The sequence below is a fragment of the Gavia stellata genome, unplaced genomic scaffold, assembly GCF_030936135.1.
Source record: "Gavia stellata isolate bGavSte3 unplaced genomic scaffold, bGavSte3.hap2 HAP2_SCAFFOLD_38, whole genome shotgun sequence".
NCBI lineage: Eukaryota > Metazoa > Chordata > Aves > Gaviiformes > Gaviidae > Gavia > Gavia stellata.
The window spans coordinates 2091258-2107555 of record NW_026776490.1 but is presented as its reverse complement, the minus strand read 5'-3'; the positions used below and the strand labels follow the sequence as shown (position 1 = coordinate 2107555).

The 16298-nt window shown below is 41.1% G+C and overlaps 1 pseudogene; it reads right to left on the bottom strand.

The window, feature by feature from the left end:
* Positions 1–16298, bottom strand: part of LOC132321030 (ATPase family AAA domain-containing protein 2-like) — a 164255-nt pseudogene that overhangs the window by 80381 nt on the left and 67576 nt on the right.

Genomic DNA, 16298 nt, shown 5'->3' with positions numbered 1-16298 from the left:
TAAGTGCTTTGATTGTGTCAAAAACCTATTTCAATTTCTGTGGGAGGAGCACTTTTAAAAATTCCAAATCAACATTTTAGCAATGAAGCACAAACATAAGGATATTCTTATGAGCTTAAAAAGTTGAAAACCAGCCCCCAAGATATTGATGGATCTCAAGCCAAAGGAAAATAAAAATAAATTCCCAGAAAATGAATTACTAACATTGTCATCATAGCCACTAGTAAATATATGGTGCTGGTTTTCAAGGACTAAAAATCTTTTGTTTTGAACTTACTGACATTGGCTGATCCAGCATAAATGCTGAGAGTAGAGAAGGGCTGCTGCTGTCAGACAAAGTCTTAGGCTGCTGCATAGCTTATAAGCATGAGGGATATATCGGACATACTTATTTTGAATGTGTCTCCTTCCATGTTTCTTTTCACCAAATGTATTTTAGATGCACACCAAGAACAAATTCAGTAAAACAGCGTGCTAAATTTTAGAGTCAGCGATTCCCCTGTAACATCCGTTGTATTAAGGTTACCAGGAGGAGAAATCAAATCTCTATGGTACATGGCATGAAGAAGAGAGAGGGAGCGCTTCGTTCCTGCCTCTCTCTCTTGCTTTCTATTTGCTGCCCTGCATGCCTGCTCCCCATTCCCCCTGCAGCCCAGGTCTGGGCTGTTCAGCCCCATGGCTGCAGTCTTTGCTGTGATCCATGCTGCCGCAGCCTGAGGCTCACAGCTGTGCCCAGACGCCTTCATGCCTTTGCCGTCATCATCTCTCGGCTGTTTACTCTGTGGCTTGGTGTTACAGAGGCTGCGCCATATCGTATGCATGTGCTTCGGTTTTGTGGAGCAGATGCTGCCTGACACTGGCTTTCTGAATTTTGTTTAAATTCTGCATAAGGGGGATCTCCCCTGAAGTTTTGTTTTCCTCTTGCAGTCAGTCTTTCCTGTGCTGCTGTGTACTGCACACGGAGACTTTTCCTTCCAGCACTGCAGACCTGCTGATGATTGCAGTTTGCTTGTTTTTAATACAGACTATGCCTCCCTCCTCATCCTTCCCCTCCCTGTGATGGTTTTGCCTGGGGAAGCAGTCCCAGCTAGAGCCCACAGTCTGATTTTGTCCACTCCTCCATGTACTGGGAGGTTTCACTTCAAACAGTGTGAAGCTCTTCTTGCTTCTCCCTGCAGCTGTGATAATTTTTCTTTGCAGTATATTTTCTGGATACAGCCTTTCTGTTGTGCATTCATTTGAGAAAGAGGATCCGTGACTTTCACGTGTTAAAAGTCTTGTTGCTGAAAAATCTTTCCAAGAGCATCAATAGGGAGCAGCTGTGGAGTTGCATCTGGATGCAGGTAACACGAGTGCTTGTCCATGCAACCTACCAGTATTCGAGCTCTCCCTTCCGGAGCTGCGAGAGATCCCTACTGCCCACTGCACCAGAGATGATGGTCTGAACTCTCTGAATCTGAGCAAAGATGAAATGCTGCTTCTCTTTCCTCAGGCTTGGTTTTGGGGAGGTTGTGTACCAGCAACTCTTATGTGTCTCCCAGCTGTGTCCTTTGCTTCCACAAATGAGGTTTACGTGTCATGTAATGCAGCAATTTATGGCTGAACGTTTTGATAACAAGTAGTCCTGTCTGCAATGACTGCTTAGCAGTTAGGACTCTGGTAAGTTAATCTAACAGTCCCGGTGATGGTTTTTAGGACATTTGCAAGAAATGGCCAAAAGTGCCTGAGGAATTTAAGCATCCTCTGTAGGCCTTGCATTAGGAAATAAGCCGTTTCCCTGTTACCTCAATGTTGTGACCATGCTGTTCCAGACCCCATCACCTTTATTCTTTCCGTGTCCTCATAAAACAAAGACATCTGTCCAAAGTAAAAGAAATTTGATTTCTCCGTGGATTTATTCTGGAACAATCATGTCAGCTAATTGTCCCAAATGAGAGACAGCCTGATTTGCACAGGAAGTCCAGAGATTGCTGGGTGCTAATACCTCTAAATGCTTTAGAAAAATCTTACCCTTTATTTTCTGGCTCTCACTGACTTGACTGTTAACCTGTCTTAATGAACAGCTGAAGACAGAGTTAGGAGGTAGCCTGAGTTTGTGGTTTTTTGCCCTTCAGAGGTTGTACTTAAAAGGTAGAAAAACCAGATCCGCTTCTTAGTCTAATCTGACCCATACTAAATCATTAACCATGTTAGTCTCATCCCCTCAGTTTAAATGTGAGTGGATGCTTATTAATTTCTTAATATAGGTTTGCTTTTAAATGATTCCTATTCCGTTTCATCGTTTTCATTGCACTTTATAGAAACTTGGCAGAGGCCTGAAGGACCTTTACTCTCTCCAGCTTGTCACTCCAGATGGCTTTGCATTTCCACAGCAGATGAAATGCTCTGGTCATGGCAGTGCAGTTGCATGCATTTACTAATCCGCTTTGCCAATCTCCCGGACCCTTGTAGGATGCTTCTGTGCACCACATTTGAAGAGGTTGCATTTAAATTGGCTTTTGAAATTCATGTTTCATTTTCTTATTTTAATTACTGTCCCTGCTGCTCTCATATTTAGTTATTATACTCTGCTGGAACAGTTAGGGACTATTCAGGTTTCTTGTGATTTTGGTAATAAATTTAGATCTGATATTATTGCTATTATACCAGGATCTAAATATCTAATTAGTGCCTCCCATGGTTTTTTGAATAACACAAAACATCTATAGTAAAAATAGGCAAAAGAGTAGTATCTCCACTTTACTGACGGTGAACTGAACTCTGAAAGTTTAACGGATTTGTCTCAAGATGCTCAAGAGACTGTGGCAGAATCTGGGACCTCCATTTTTTGTGGCTCGTATGACTTCTGCTTCATAAATTCATGAAACCCTGTGGGAGTAGACCCACAGCAGGAGCTTGGAGAACCAAACTTATGCCTGAGAGTCAGTAAAATGAGATTCCTCACAAGTGCAGTTTCACTAAAACAGTGGGGAAATGTTTCTGACTATTAATTTACTTTTCATCTCCATTAATATATTTGAGTCAGAAGTGGTATGAAATATTGTGCCATTTGCAACTGAATTGGAGTTTGGACTGTGTCCGGGTCAGGCAGGGAAGTTGTACTCAGCACATGGAGCCAGTATGTTTCAGAAACTCCCCTCTAGGCACTTAATGGGTGGCAAACATGCTTCATATTCATGAAGTGTTGTTTTTCTGAAAAACAGTCCTATTATGTTACTCTGAAATATACTTACTTAAAATTATGATCCTATTGTGTTTCTCCGAGTCTGTCTTTGGGTAATCCTCTGGCTTTTGCCTCAGGTCTTGGTGTATGACAAGTGAAACCATGCTGTGACACCGATGGCTTCAATTTAGTACGCCTGTTTTGTAGTACTCAAAGTAAAGCTAGCAAATTGATTCATGCTCTGATTAGTGGTTTTGCTACTTTTGAAGTACTTCCGTACCTCAACAGATCACATCTCATTCCACTCTCAGGACCAGACACCTTTTTCCATTTGCGTAGTCCCTAAAAATGGTTCAACATTGCATGCAGGGATGTGTATGTTGAAGATGCTCTGCTTTGACCTCTCTGGGGTTGTTTAATACATTGCACAAGACTGTGAAAAGGGAGGAAAGCACTCCTGAATTTGTACTTCCCCAGGAGAAGTCTTGCACAGTCAGTATCAACAGCTTGTGAAAACAACAGAGACCTGGTACGTGGTATAAGCAGATCTAGTAGGCTGTTTGTCTTTCTGTTTCTCTGAGACCCACGGCTCCTGGCAGCAGCACAGGAGGCATAACTGAGTAAGAGGACATTGCTGAGAAGCTGTAATGAAGAGGGGACTTGAGTGGTTTAAATTTTCGGTTATACTTAACGCTGATTTTTGGCTGTTGTGATGTTTAGAAGGGGAAATGTGGGCATTGTATTTTCATACCACTTGTGCAGAAGCTGTGTGGGACCAGTTGGGACCAGCTGTTGTGCTTTGCAGTGAATCATGTTGCAAAAAATGAATGTTTAGAAATTGCACGTCAGTAAGGAGACTCGCAGTCTTCAGCAGGGCTGAGAAACTGCTTGGCCACTTGGCTCTGTCTTTTTGTAGGTCCTTACTGACGCATTGTGAGTTCAAATTTAGTACTAGAATGAATTATTCACCACTGAAGTGAAAAAAAGAATTTTTAGCTCAAAGTTTCAGGCAGTTTTCTCCAGCCCTGATAGTTAGAGGAAACCCTAGTTAGATAATTAGAGGTGCTGTAAGGGTTCTTAGTTGAATTCAATTATAATTAACCTGGGGCCAGAAAAAAGGAAATCTGAGTATCTCTGAGAAAGGATAAACATGGTGGGGATCTCAGACCATTTTTTTCATCCCTTGTTTGTGTAGTATAGAACTTTTAAGACGATTTCAATCTTTATTTTGTGTACCGGATGATTCCAAGCAGAGGAATTATTTATTGCTGCGGTTGCATTTTTTTTTAGCATGTTTCCTTGATAACAGACCTATTCTAGTTGATAAGCTCCAAAATCCTCATTCCTCATCCCTCTCCTCCAGTGACATGTGAACCTGCCAGAAGATTACAGTTGTATTAGGTTAAGTGCCTATGAAAAGGGGAAGAGTTTTAGCCAACTAGTTCCAAACTTCTCCTGTTGCGATCTATAGCAATGCCATTACTGTCGGATCTAACATTGTGGCTTAGCCTAACCCTTCAATTATGCACTTAGAAAGTCACAGCCTGTCAGAATAGCATTAGTGTCATTTCCAGCACCTCGCCTACCCACTGCCACCTGAGATCATGCCTGAAATATTAACTCATGTGCTCTCTTGTAGTGATAAAGTGAGGGTGATCAGCTAGTTGTCAATCAGCCTTTCAATCTCAGCTTCTAGCTTGCTCATAAATGATACTCCCATTGGCTAAAACAAAGTGGGTGGTTTTTCTCATATTTCTCATCTATTTTCTCATCAGAGAGAAATCAAAGATGACACATCCATGCTCTGAGCTTCAAGATGCTGCAGACTGGATTGCAGAAAGCCTTCTTCAGGTTTGGGTGGGTGGCTGCTCACCAGTCTCTGCCATGGCTCTCAGCCTTTACTTGTGCACATATTCACATTTAGGAATGACATCCACAATGTTGCTGTAGAAAAAGGATACATCTCCATGTAACTAAGCTCTCAGTATTTCTCAGCATTCCTGCTAATTACTAATGACAGAGACTTTGTCTCTAGAGCATCACAATATTTTGATCTGCATTTTTCTCACCAGGAGGAAAGTTGACAATGAGGGAGCAGTCCACTCTCTCAAGACACCTACCGTCAGGAAGAGAAATTTTCCACGACTCCAGTAAAACACACAAAGCACTCAAATTTCAGACAAGATATTGTTTGTTGAATAATTCTTTCTGTCTGAGATAAAGGGAAGCAAACTAATTTTAAAATTATATCCCTGGGGGAAGATAAGGATACCAGGCTTATTGGTTACAATGAAATCCCTTAGCTATTTAAGCAGTTTAAAGGAGCCTTAGAGTAACTGTAAAGTCAGGTCTCTGTCAGGTGACTGTGTTTAACTTTTTAGCTAAAAAAAAAGGAAAAAGAAGCATTATGTAAACCTTCTAAGCAGCACATACAATAACATACTCTTCATGACAGAATTAAAGCCTGGAAAAGTGTGGAGATATGTTGCTTTGTCAGGGCTTGTGCTTTTGTAGGTATTCTCTGAATTCAACTACAGTGTACAACTTGGTGCTCGACTTGGAGCCAGGATGTCAGAGCATGTCACGTAACGCATTGTGCTGCTCCATCTTCTGCTAGCAGATAGCTCGGAGCTGGATCACCTCTGAAACGTACTGCTAATGTGGTGGGACTCTGGGGAGTGGTAACAGTGTTTCATAAGCTGTTTTTAATGTTCTTGATTAGTTTGGTATCAATTACCTAGTGATTGCTTTTTGTACAAATCCAGGATTTTACACATTTGGATTAAGTTTATACAGTTGTGCATTTAATTTGCATGGAGAGAAAAAAAAAAAAAGAGAGAAGAAAGATTCACTGTAGGAATAATTTTGCTTTTTGAAAGAAATCACAATGCTTCAAAATGATTGTGCTATAATGGTTATAGCATCAAAAGCAAGGATAAACTCCTGGGAAGACATATTTGCAGTATTTCCATTTAACCATTTCAAGGCAGGTGGGTGGATAAAACACAGGAATTGCCCACAGCAATGACTTCCCTTTCAATACATACAGTTTACTCATGATCTCCATGTGGTTTACAGGGCTGGGTAGCCTACATCCATAGTTTTTTCCCCTTCTGAGACTTGCTGTCTCCCAGTAACCCCAACTTTTATAATTGACGCCCTTGTTAATAATTGTTTTCTCTCCCTCTCAACCCCATTGTAGTAAATGTCATCTAAAAAACTTAGTGCACAGAGAAGGCAAAGAAATACATGCATAAGGGAGCGTGAGGCTTTTGGGTTTTCTGTGTGATAGCAACAGTGCAAGTACTGTCACTTGCGTTCACTCCCGCTCTGCACAGTATGAATGACCATATGAACCTGGGGCAATTGAGATCTGGACCCTTTGCCTTTCTGATTTGGCACATCAAGAATTTGTTCATTATAAAAGTGCTAAAAGTCATAATACCGTATTCTAATGGGGAGGGCTACAAAACAAGCAAAAAAAAACCCAAAGAAAAGGCAGCTTACAAGATCACTGAAATGTTGGTGTTGAAACTGGTGTGTGACATTGATATACATAGAAATGATTTGACTCCACTGCAACCAGCAAAAGGCCCCAGTGACCTTGCTGAAGACACTGGAGCAGGGTCGATCCGAGCATAGGCAGACTGATACCTGTGAATACTGCTCAAAAAGCCAAATTAGCAAGCACTTTTGCATGATCTGTCTTGCTGCCTGGGCATTTTCCCACAGTGCTTGGAGCTCTGATTAAGGCAGTCAACCATAAATCACTAAGGCACATGTCAATGAAGCCCTTACGATGCCACTGGGGATAGAGGAATCATATCCTCTTATTGCTTTAATCGTGAGGCTGGAGTCCATTAAAAATCCATTGAAATCTATGAACTGGTGCTAGTTTTAAACTGGTAATTTATGTCCAGTGGATATTAGCAGCATTTTTTTCCCCTGTATCTGAACTATTGCCAAGAGCTGCTCTAACTAATGTATGATATTCATGTTCAGGCTTACACAATATAATCTCCTTCACTTTCTGGGTATATATCAGCAGGCAGCAGTAATGGGCATTGTCTGAATCAAAGCCTCTTACAGAAATGTTGCAAACCAAAATGAAAAGTCTGGAATAGCTCACTGTCAGTATACGGAAAGTATTCCAAACTGGGAATTGATCAGTGGATTTTCTGCCATCATCTTTCAAACTGCGTTTTGGAAGAACTCGGACAAAAATTCAGTAGTAGGTACCTGATGCCCAACATTCACCGACGAGGATGAGCTGTACAATAATAATAAACCAAATGCTTTTAACAAACAAGGGCAAATTCAGTCTAGTTAATTACTTTGTTATTTTTGGAGTTTGAGTGTTTCAGGGGCAATCTGTCCTTGTACTCATCTGATTTGCAAGACACAGTAGAAGCTCTTCTCCTCCATGCCAGCACTTTTGCATGGTGGCCTTCAAAATTAGGCAGCCAGCCCTGCACTTCTAACTGACAAAAATCAGTTTCTACAAAGGGGTCCAGTTGAAACAGTGCAGAACTGGTGTATATTGTACTGTATTAAGAAACACTAAAGAAGAAAAGCAACAGCAATGGCACAGCTGGCACCTGTATTACTGTGTATACACGCAAACAACGTAGAAGCAAAGACAACTTGGGCAGATGTATCCCGAGGCTGGGATGGTTCTGGCAGCTTCTGGGCAGGGTCATGACCCATTTAAAGTAATCTGACTTTTCCGCTTTGTACTGTAAAAAGCCTCTAACCGCTTTATGGCAGTTTCCATTTCAGTTTTCTTGCAGAAATGGACTTTGAATCACAGAGGTCAATGTCTTCTCATTTACTCATAGTATTAAAAAATTCTGGAATTTAAAACAAAGGAATGCAAAATCTTTTGTTCCCATTGCCCATTTTCCACTCTTAAATGATGTTCCAAAGTCCTGAGGACTGCGGGTAGTTCAGCTATCACATCCATCTATAATTGCCAGGCCTTTTCAAACCTTCATCTCTAGTCACTGCACTTCCTTTGCCTTCTCCCCCTCTGCTCCACAGGTCTGCTGTCCGCCTCCCCATGGTGCAACCAACTGAGCTGCCAATAAAACACAGGTGTACCCCCAGCAAGTGCCGCAGGGACACGCTGGGGCAGAGAGGATGGTTACGTATTCACAGTGCATCTGTCTCCAGCTATTTCGCCCATCTGTCACAGTGTCTTACTACTAGCAGGTGAGCACCTAGCTCTGGAGGGCTACAAAAGCAGAAAGGAAACTGGCACTTGAAGGGTGATGAGATAAGCATAATATTGGAGGTAAAGGTGTGGATCACAGTTGGAAACCCATAAAGGGATGTAGGAGCAAATGTTGAAAGTTGTGGTGAGGGGTTTTGTGCTCTGCATTTAGAAATGATCATCAGAGAGCAATGAGGCTGTCCTGATCAGCCAGAGGCAGACAAAAGAAACCAAGTGAAAACAGGCAAAGGCTCAAACGTTTCTAAGCCAAAGTGCTGGTCTTTATTTTTTTCAAGTGAGACTAATTAATTCCTACTGGATATCTGCCAAACTATTTACTCTTACTTCTGGTAGCAGCAGCCACAGAGGTAACCAGAAATCTCTAGGTAGTACAGGTGTTTGCTAGCAAGAGCAGCTGTTACTATTAGAAAAAAAAGAAAAGGTTTCCTTCAGTTTCAGCTTCATAACCCAGATGACAAGTTCTGAAATTAATTAAAAAAAAAAAATCTCCAACAGACACTTCTTCAAAACCTGGCTCATTGCTTGGCTTTGTTTGCAGCTGTTTTGCTCCTTCTGGGGTTTGGCACGGGATAGCTGTTGTGGTGGCTGCGTTCACCCTTCTGCATGTCCTTTTTCTGGCTCACCTTCCATTCAGAAGCCAGGTTCTTTTTTCCCTTGTTTTGTGCTCATTAGTGCAAAAGAAGCAACTGTGCTGCTGTCTTAGCTGATGCCTCAGCTAGACAAAGGAGAACAGCTTCCTTAGGCGGATGGAAGGTGTTTGTTTTGTACGAGGTGCTCACTTGGGACAAAGAGTAAACAACAAAACTAACTCCTTCCCCCCATCCTAACATTTTTGTTAGTTTTCTCCTATGAAGGTTCTCCTTTAAAGTGGCAAGATTTATTGACTGGACTTGAAGGCATCCAGATAATGCCTCAAAAGGCAAAACTATACTTATGTCAGCAGCATTAAGGGAAGTTAAAGTTGTGGATATAAGCAATCCAAACTAAGCCAGGAAGCTTCTGTTTGATTCAGACAGCTTATAGCTGGCTATCACTGAAGTTTTCTTTTGACAACTGCAGAACTATATCCTTTTGATTTTTCATGTACAAAGTCCTGCAGTAGTTCGAAAGTGAGGAGCAAGATTTCATGCGTGCGACTGACTAGAGAGAGGCAGAAGCATTTTGAAATTATTCAACACAAGTTATGTTTTATTCTTACTGCTTTTCTTTTTAGCACCAGAAATCAGTGCTGATGTCATTCTTGTGTTAGCTGCTTAGTTTAGTGAGAATAAAGGACAGCTAAATTGGGTCCCTGCAAAATGCAACACCCAGATGGCTGAAAAGACAAGTGAACAAGGTGCTGAAATGAGAGGCTTTTGTCTTGGGTTTGAAAAAGAAATAAAAATCAGGCAGCATACAAGTAATACACATGACCATAAACAGAAGTGAAGTTCATTTTGAGCCTGAACTTTGCATTCCTTCACATCAAATCGGGCAGGCAGTATTGCTATACTTATTCTGTGTTAAAAACAGAAGCAAAAGCAAAGCAATGCAAAGAGAATCAGGCCTCAAGGAGTCTCTTTGGCAGTATTTCAGTACTCAGAGATAGTTTTTGCCGGTGAAGTGCATTTCACAACCTCTGTGCAGGCCAGGTGGTATAAGGGACACGAGTTCTTATGGTGATCCTTTGCAATGACCTCCTAGCCAAATGCTCAAGTGCCAAGGAGCATCCCAGGTTTTGTTTCTATCCCAGATCCTGGATATTTCACTGAATACATTTCAACCCCTTGTCATCGCAACATTATCACTGCAGAATGACAGCAGGCTAAGCCAGTAAGTTAACCTGGATCTTGCTCTATGAGACATTACAACAGAGGCGAGAGTAGTGGCTACCAATTGGGGGACCACTAATCTAATAATTATCAGGTAATTACACAGCCACAGTGAGCCAGGTGTGGCTGCTTTTAGAAATGTCCCAGGAGGAAATGAAGTGGAGAGGGAATTATTCTAACATATGGCAATTTATCAGTTGCTAACACCAGCAAGACTTTGTTAAAAGATTCCCCTCGGGTTCCCTATGACAATGGCATGGATTTATGACTGGTGATGAACATCTCTCTGAATAGTGCAAAATGAGGTAAAGGATTACAGGCTTCTGGGTATTCTGTGATCTGGGATACAGGTGAAACAATTTCCACCATAGAGGGTGTCTTGTGACAGAAGGCAAAATGATTGCTGGTAGTCTGTGAGTTTGGTAAGGTATAATATTATTTGCTTAGATTGTTTCACACAGGAGCTAGAGAGAGAGTTGGTAGCCAAAGAACCCAGAAGAAACTTGCTTAGTTTATCTTAGAAGATACTTTTTCATCTGATTTTCTCTGTTTTTCCAGCAGCACTGGTTATATCAGACATAGCAGCATAACACATAGGTGCTAAAATTAACAATGCTGTGTTGTAACAATCTCTTTCAAAAAATGGTGACTGGAGGGAACTGCTCATGAATAAAACTGAAAAGGAAGGAGGAGCGATGCATCATGGAAATGTTGGAAGAATTCTCCTTTCAAAATTTAAATGTGAAAATTTGTTGACAAGCAATATAGATTGCTTTAGGTAGGGCAGTGATCATGTACAGATTATGGGGTTTTTTTTCTTGTCAAAAGTACAAGATGACAAATGCTGAATTTTGTTTCACTGTAGGTTCACCCCATTGCTATGCATAGAAACTATTTTACCTTATGCCAGACATATGGAAGTGATCAATGTATGTAAATTACATGAGGAGAGGTAAAATACAGCTTTTTAGACTAGGAAATGTGTACTTGTTTCTGGTTATAAGACACTGAAACCACACCAGAGAAGGAGACTTCAGGTCTTAAGTTTTCCTTTAAAATAACAACTGGCGAGTCGGTAGAATAGCAATGATTTTTGATCATCACCATGAAAGCACAATATTATCCTGAGCTGAACCACTCAGTCAGGTCTCTCGGACACCAGGGTTTGAGAGACAATTGCTTGCCTGTGCGGGGCCGGACTGTGGACCTGTTCTGTGCGGAGGTGAGCTGTTCTGGGACCCACTTATGAGGGTGTACGTACTATGGGCGAGTGCTCAGCAGTGTAAGCCAAGTTTCTTCACAGGTGGGGTTTAACAGGCAGGGCCAGCTTAAGTGTCTGCTGTTCATTTTCCTCCCCTGATGTCATGGTGTGCCCATGGTGTAATGATTTGAACCTACTCTAAAAACCAGGGGTTTTGAGGGGCTGAGTTATTTTGTTGGTTTCTGAGTGACCAAGGGAGGAAGAAGCAAGAGCCTAAGTCAGCTCTGCCTTTCAAATAGTTTGTAATACTACTGTCCCCCAGCTGGTGTCTAAGAAATTATTTTATGACCAAAATGCATTCACTTTGCTCCCAAAATTTTCCATTCCAAAAAAGTTGATTTTTTTGGGGGTTTTTTTTTTTCATATTCAGTATTGCAGAGTAAGAAACTAATCTAGAGTCTGGCAGGGCTTTATTCTAAGGCATTGTCATATCTTTCATTCTGAATTGAAAAATGGACAGATCACTGGGTTTCATAAATGCATGGAGAAGCTGTCAAAGCTCCTATTTGCATGTGAATGGTCAGCTGAGGTAGGAAGGGAGATACGTAAATAATTCTCTGGCTAGCTCCTGGCAAAGATCATTGCATTTCAAAGTGCTGTGAAAAGCAGCATCATAAAACTTTAACCTATTCACAGGTATGGAAACTCCCATGCCTTAAATAGAACTGTGGTAATAATGACCACTTGGGGAAAAGCGAATCTTAAAAAGCAATATCAGGTCTCCCACCACTATACATTTTCTGCTTCTTTTAATATTTCAAAAAAGATAAGCTAAAAAAGCCGCTCTCCCTCCCCCCCGTCCAAAAAAAAAAGGAAGAAAAAATAGAAAAAAAAAGCACACGATCTAAGCAGTAAGCAGATGTAGACCTTCATTGAAAGTCTGGCAGACAAGTGTGATAGGAGTGGAAGAAATGTAAGGGATATGAGTATTATTCTGAATTGTGTCTGTATCTGACCCTGGAGGCACCCAAAATAATCATTACTTTAATCTTCCTTAGAATCTGCTCATCATTTCACTATTCTGCTCCGCTGTTGTACTCCAGTACATGCTGAACTAGGTAGAATGGGTGAATGTGTTTGTTTAAAACTAAATGTATACTTCAAGAGATACAGTTCTTCATGCATCCAAAAAGGCGAAAAAGTCAAAGTAAACAGTAGAAAAATGTGGAACACAGGGTAAAATAAAAATCTTAATAGGCTCTGAGCCAGACAATTTTCTACATGTTTTATTGTACCTCGTGTCTGCTTAGATAGAATTAGCATATGTATATATGGAGAGAGAAAGATTTACTAAGCCATTTATGCCTGAAACAGCTCCAAAAACTGTGATCAGGCAAGGACTAGAATATGTTTCCAAAGTAAAGTTCACCTCCAAAGGTGATGTGAATTATCTACCTCCTTCTTAATCATGAGATAACGTGGGGCTGTTGCTGTAGTTTATCGATATCATTTCCCTCGATATTGTTTTGTAGTTTCCATCTACTTAACTCGAAATAGCATGACGTATATTTCATTCAAGCTCCATAATTCTGTAAATAGCTTGTGCCATCCTTGTAATCGTTTACAGCACATATTTTCTTTCTCAAAAAGCTTCTGCACACTAATTTGATCTGGTTACATTATGCTGAAAAGAACTCACAGAGACAAAGTTAGATGCAGTTTCATTCACTGAATTTATAAAGGGCAATTATTCAAAGGCTCTGGGATTTGTTCAATCACACTAATATTCCTGTAATGAAATGTGATTTGTCTTGGTATTTACCAGGAGATTAAAAACGAAAAAAAGGACTGATCGAACAAACTCCTACTCACATGATGAGTCCCACTGATTGCAACGTACATGGCACTTGCGATGTTAAGTGCCCTTTTAGGAGGTTATACAAGTTCTTCTTCACTTATGAAATAATAAACCAACAACACCAAGCAATTGTAAGGATCACTTGAAATTTCTGAGCTCTGCCCAGTTTTCGGAAGAAATGAGGCAAAATCTGTTCAAAATACTGTTCTGTTCCCAGATTAAATTTTTCATTCAGTAACAATCCCCCTTGATCCTGCTTATCCCATGGCTCCACTGCGCTCTACCACAAGAAGAGCATTCATTGCCTTGCTGTGGTTCATTGCATCCTCATGTCCAGTATGATACAATGTCAATTGAAGTCACTATGGAAGACCCTCACTCAGTCTGGTGGATCTTTGAGTCCTTTTAAGGATGCGTATCAATATGAAATTCGATCAGGTATTTTTGAATGCCCAAGCAAGTTTAAACTGAGTTTTTGCGCACAGGAATGTCATATCTTATCCACGTCCTCCTGTTAACAGGTCTTTCCACTGAAACCTTCTGTGCAGAAGTCCATCTGTGTGAATCACAGAATCATTAAGGTTGGAAAAGACCTGTAAGATCATCAAGCCCAACCATCAACCAACACCACCATGCCCACTAAACCATGTCCCGCAATGCCACATCCACACGTTCCTTGAACACCTCCAGTAATGGTGACTCCACCACCTCCCTGGGCAGCCTGTTGCAATGCTTTACCACTCCCTCAGTAAAGAAATTTTTCCCAATATCCAGCCTAAACCTCCCCTGAATGTAACACAGAGCACACATTAGACACAAATCAGCCTTGAAGCAATTCCACAGATTTGAGCACAGTAACTTTAGATAAGTAACACTGCAAGTTGGAATAGGTGTTCCATAATGCAGTTGTTCTGTTTCAATAACCATTCCCATATCTATCGAAAAAGGGCACAGCACTGTGGAAATTTTTATGTCTTACTGGAGTCTTACTTACTTACTGTAGCTATGGCTCCAGACACTTTGAGTGAAAGTTGCTACTGCCTGCTTCGCACATGAGCTCATTGGAGAGGGCCCAGGAGCTCTCCCCACAGCAGGAGACTCCAGAGCTGCTTTCCTGCCACTCCAAATAGCTGCTAGTGCTAGCAGGAGAGCAAGGAATCCCTGCTCCTTTTCAAACATCAGTCTGACAAAGTGGGACAGCGAGCACGGGGCCATGTGCTCCCTCGCCCCAGACATCTTGTCAATGGGTTCTCAGTGCTCTTTGCAAAACAGCAAGAGAAATCTCAAATTGCAGCCACTCAGATGTAGCCACTTGTGCAGACACTTCTATTATCCTAAAATTTATTGTCGCCTATGTCACATGTTAAGAAAATGCAGAAAGTCTCAAATGCAGTAGGGGGTGGTGGGGCAATAAAATTTTTCACATTTTATGACAGGTACACATTTAAAGAAGGAAGCAAAAAGAATGTTTTCTATTAAAAATAGGAGCAGAAACCATTTGTGGCATAAAATCCAATAGGAAACACATTTGCTCTACTTCTGATCTCTGGTGCAGTTGTCTGTGAAGTCCTTCACTAGTCTGTAAGGGGCATCGATTTAATTAATTGGAGCTGTTACTTAAACTATGTTAGCAGTCAGAGAACAACCCACAAAGTAACTCATTAGTAAACAGGTCTATGATGTCGTGGAACAGACGCATCCTAATACTTCTCTAATGCTGGCTAAGGATGATGTTAAAAGTTAGAAATTGCATTATATATTAACCTATATACAAAAGATTCATATACCCAGAAGGCCACTTACTCAGAAGTCTCTGAGCCTGTTCAAGTGATAACTAAAGGACACACAGACATCAGACATCTGTGTAAAGTTGCTAGACAGTGGCAGGGTACGTGGAGCATAAATGCAACACGGGTAACTCCTTCCTCTCCTTTGTCCTACTGAGACCAGATGCTCTCTTCCACCCAACTGCTCTTCCAAAGGGATTTTTGTGTCTGGCTAAGCTCAGCCTGTGCCTCTGTGAAGCTAAGCTAAGGGAAGAAACTTCCCAAACTCTCTGAATTCTGAAAGTATCCTTAGGTGCATGCATGCATTTACCTACATAATGTAGGTAACATAATGAAGCTATTTACACACCCGTACTTGGACCAGATCCATTAACAGTGCAAAATTACGCCACGCCCTGCTGCAAGTTATTTTTAGCTGTTCCTCAATGTAAATGTCTAATTCAAAATTAAGTTTCAAAATAATGAATGATGTGTTTTGTGTTTCAGTGGGTATAAACATATGCGTTGTATAGTAGATGATTTAAGCATGAAAGGGCTTGCATTCCTAAATCTGTTACAGAATGTGGGTGGGAGGTGGATCTTTTCTCCTTTGCTCATACCAGGAAACAAAGAATGAATGAATATTTGTCATGATGTTTCATCAAGACAGCATTAACATTAATTGAAGATGCACGTGTACGTTGTGGAGAGAATGACAGCTTGCTTACAGTAAAAATTTCTGAAAACCAGGACGTTAGCTTTTAGTATTTGTACGGGGTGTTAGTATGTTGGTATTGAATTGACCCAGACATGAGCCTTCTACAGTAGTCAGTTAATTAGGCCAGGTATGGAGGACATCAAACGCTATTTAAAAATCCTAACCCAACCCAACCCAACCAAAACCAAACCAAAAAACCCACCCAAAAAACCTAGCACAATTTTCTTCAGCTCTGACATAAGGACTATCAGGATCTATGTCTTCTCCTGTTCTCGTGTTCTTTCCTTAACCATCCACGCATGGTCACCAGTAGTCCCTGCATTAGATTGGCTTTTGGTCTGGCTGGATATTGCTGTTCTTACGTTCCCATCTCCAAGATCAGCCTGGAGATTTCTCCATCAATGTCAGGATTCGTGCTCAGTCCTGCCCCCAGGGACAAGTTGATCCCCATGTATACCTGCTAAGCAACAGTTATAAGAAAGAAATAAGAAATAAAGGGTTGGGTTTTTTAGCAGTGTCCCTGTGTCTTAAGCTGGAAATGGAATGGT